Source organism: Esox lucius, chromosome 9 (genome assembly GCF_011004845.1).
Source record: "Esox lucius isolate fEsoLuc1 chromosome 9, fEsoLuc1.pri, whole genome shotgun sequence".
Classification (NCBI taxonomy): domain Eukaryota; kingdom Metazoa; phylum Chordata; class Actinopteri; order Esociformes; family Esocidae; genus Esox; species Esox lucius.
Genome location: NC_047577.1, coordinates 1,546,201 through 1,549,646, shown reverse-complemented (window position 1 = coordinate 1,549,646; position 3,446 = coordinate 1,546,201). Strand labels below are relative to the sequence as shown.

Sequence of the window (3,446 nt, the reverse complement as noted above, 5' to 3'; positions counted from 1 at the left end):
CTCTCCAAATAGACATTTTCATGCACTAATCAAGTCTCCAGAGTGGAGCCGTGGTCTAAGCACTTACCTCACTGCATCTCTATGGTTGTGGGTTTGAGTCCCGGTCATGCCACTACTGATTGTGGGGGTCTGGTAAAGCGGTGCATATTGGGTTAACTTTACCCCCATTTTTTATAGTGGTGGAACATCCCACATACATACCCAGTGATAATAAAATCATCATTGTTACCTACAATATGGAAACTCAAAACTTAATTCATATTACGCAGGGATTCACACAAACGTGTTCCTACACACACGCGCGCACACACACAAACACACCCCCAAAGAATCCTGCTGGGGAGGAAGCAAATGGGTCTTCATCCTCTAATGAATGAGGAAGGTTTATAATACAAAGCCATGTTTCATTTCAGCAACATACAGCATGAAGATGATTGGCAATTATAATTTGCACATGTAAGCATAAGGATTTATAACACTGATCCAAGCAATCAATATTTTTGTATTATATATACTTTTTCTTTAGTACTACATATTCTTTATAGACACGAGAGTATGAGGGAGAAACTAAGAAGAAGTGTATGTGGAGGGAGACCGACACAGACAGTCAGCCAAACCAGGACTCGAAACTCGAAAAAGGATACTAAATCAAACACTGGCACAACTTGTGCTGTTAAATCAATCACCTCCTTGAACAATGGAGAAGGTACTGTCCTCTATCCTGACAGTTCTGGTGACATCATTAATCAGACTACCTGCAGTTGGATAAGTACAGAAAGGTTGGTTTAGGAACTGGTACATCAGGGATATGTAGATGAGGGACAGTTAGATGAGGGACATCAGCGACCAGTGCCAGCTCTAGCCTTTTGGGGGCCCTATGCAAAATTTCAGTTGGGGGCCCCTCTCCCCTATAGTAGTCAGAGGCCCTAAGCGACCGCTTTTGTTATCCCTGGAGCCGGCCCTGTTAGGGTCAAGTAGATCAGGTAGATCTGGGGACAAGTAGGTCAGGGACTGGTAGATCATGGAGAAGTAGACAAGGTACATCAGGATCAAGTAGGTCAGGGAATAGCTCCACATCAGCGGTGCTGTTGTCCATAATAATGTCCCTGCATTCCTTCCTGATGTGAATTGGGTGGTTTTAGTTTGTAATGTTGAAATTATATTTTGTTGTCTTTTTGTCAAGGCTATCACCTGATATTGAATAAATAAAGCTGAATACAAAAGACTGAATGCAGAACTGTTTTGTATTACCTCATTGACTGCAAATGCCCTCGAGTTACTCTTCAGCCAACTTCTTCAGCTCCTCCAGTTTCTTAACCTTCTCCACGTCTCCTGTCTCGTTCATCCTCACAATAAGGAAAATCAGATGTTTAGCAGAGGACAGTGAGATTTTCTCCAGTTTGATGAGACACCGGTAAGATTCTTTCAAAAGTGAGGCCTTCTTGTTTGTGAGCTCCACCAGTTCCTTCTGAAGTCTGAGCACATTCTCTTTCTCCCCAACACCTTTCTCACTGATGTCATACTTGTGTTTCAACTCTTCTAATGTCCTGGTTACCACCCTGGTCTTGAGAACATACCTTACATTTCCCTTGACATGCTTGGTGTAGTGGCATTTATTAGTACACACAGTACAGTGGTTGTCCTCCATCACACTGCACCAGAATAGATTAATAACCCACCAGCAGTCTGGATAGTGACAGTTCTCCTCACAGACTGGACAGATGGTCGCTCCTTCATTGAAAAGAAACCAATTCCCTGATGTATTTATTGAGTTTTTATCTTTGTAAGTTTCTTTAACTTCATAAGAGAAGTTCTTGTTTTCCTCCATGTCCTCCTTATATTTCTCCAGGGCATTTTGAGTGTCCTCAAGTTCCTTTTGCTTTCCTTCAATCTCTTTGACCCGCTCCTGTAAGTTGACAACTACAGCTTCCAACCGTTTGCGTTCTCTCAGAACTTCTTTAGTCATCTTCACACTCTTTGTTTCAATCGTATTCAAAAAAGTGAAAAACCTTTCCATGGATTTTAATCCTTGATTCCAGGCCTGCTCCTGAAGGTGGTCATAATCTGGACGTTCCTGATATTCCGCATCAAAGGATTCACATTGACAGTTATTAAACACAAAATGTACAGGATGATTCTTCTCATTTTTGGCACAGGGAACCTTTGCTGCAGTAATGGCTTTTAGCGCATTCTTTGGGGGATTCCAGTCACAATGTGTCAGAAGAGCCACAATGTTATTTTCAATATCTTTCCCAAATAAAGATAGAACTGCATCAAAGCTGTATTTCTGTCTTTCACTGAGACGATTTGTAGTTGATTTCACCACTAAACCCACAGCATCAATTTGATGAATTCCTTTTTCAGACCTGAACAACTCAAGCAATTTTTCGGCAACCATGTTGTCTTTTTTTATTCCTCTGGTGTCTCCATATCCTGGAGTGTCGATAATGGTGAGAGAGTAGGGGACTCTCCTGCCTTCATATCCAAATACCTCATATACAGTGACTCCTGTAGTTTGACTTTCAGTCTGCTCTCCATTCTCCTGTTCAACAATCTCAAACCAGACGTTGTCCTTCCACTCCACCCCCATGACATAATTGACCATGGCATTAATCAGAGTGGACTTCCCTGTTTCTCCAACTATCAGAATGGTTTTGTTCACCTTCATGTAATCTCTCTTTCCAAAGGTCCAAATCTTCTGAGTTTAACTTCTTGGTCCAGACTCTCTTTCTTTGTTATTAGTTGGTATCGTGTACGGGGGTGATCTTCCTGTTTCACACTTTCCTTCTCTGTTATTAGTTGACAACGTGCAGGACGTCCTTCAGGGAGAAGTTCACTTAGAATTGTGCCTTTGGTGCCTTTCATTTCTGATGATGGGACCCTAGTCATGGGAAATCAAAGATCACATGTTATTGACCTTTTAGTTTGAATATATCAGAGGAATACAATACAATCCACGATGTATAAATTGGTGTAACTGTTACTTGTTTGTATCAAGTGTGATGTACACATCGTTTACCTCTGCTCTACAATAAAGCATCTTTTAAATAGAAATGTTTTGGTTTCGCATGTAATTTGTGTATGTTTTGAAATGTACATTCTCCACTTTAAATACTGTATACATTCATGTTACATTCATAACTTTTTCATGTATTTGTACACATATCTGTGCTAAATTGCCACCACATTGATTGATGAAGGTAACACAATTTAACAAATCACACATACCAATTTTACTTTGAAATTCAATTTGTTTGTGCAAATAAAATGAACATGAATGCAATTTCCTTATGCGGACATAGTTAGTACCACCATACAGAATGTCTAAAGTTAGAATAAGGTGCACAGAAACAGGTGCAAATGAATAGAAAGTCATTAAAGAGTAAACTGGAAGGATCTAGCCTTCCACATAGATTAGATAATTGGTCGGCTCTTGACCATATGGA

General features: G+C 40.3%; 1 pseudogene; it reads right to left on the bottom strand.

Annotated features, from left to right (window-relative positions):
- Nucleotides 1–1,276: 1,276 nt before the first annotated feature.
- On the bottom strand, nt 1,277–2,865 carry LOC106024114 (annotated as a pseudogene).
- Nucleotides 2,866–3,446: the final 581 nt, after the last annotated feature.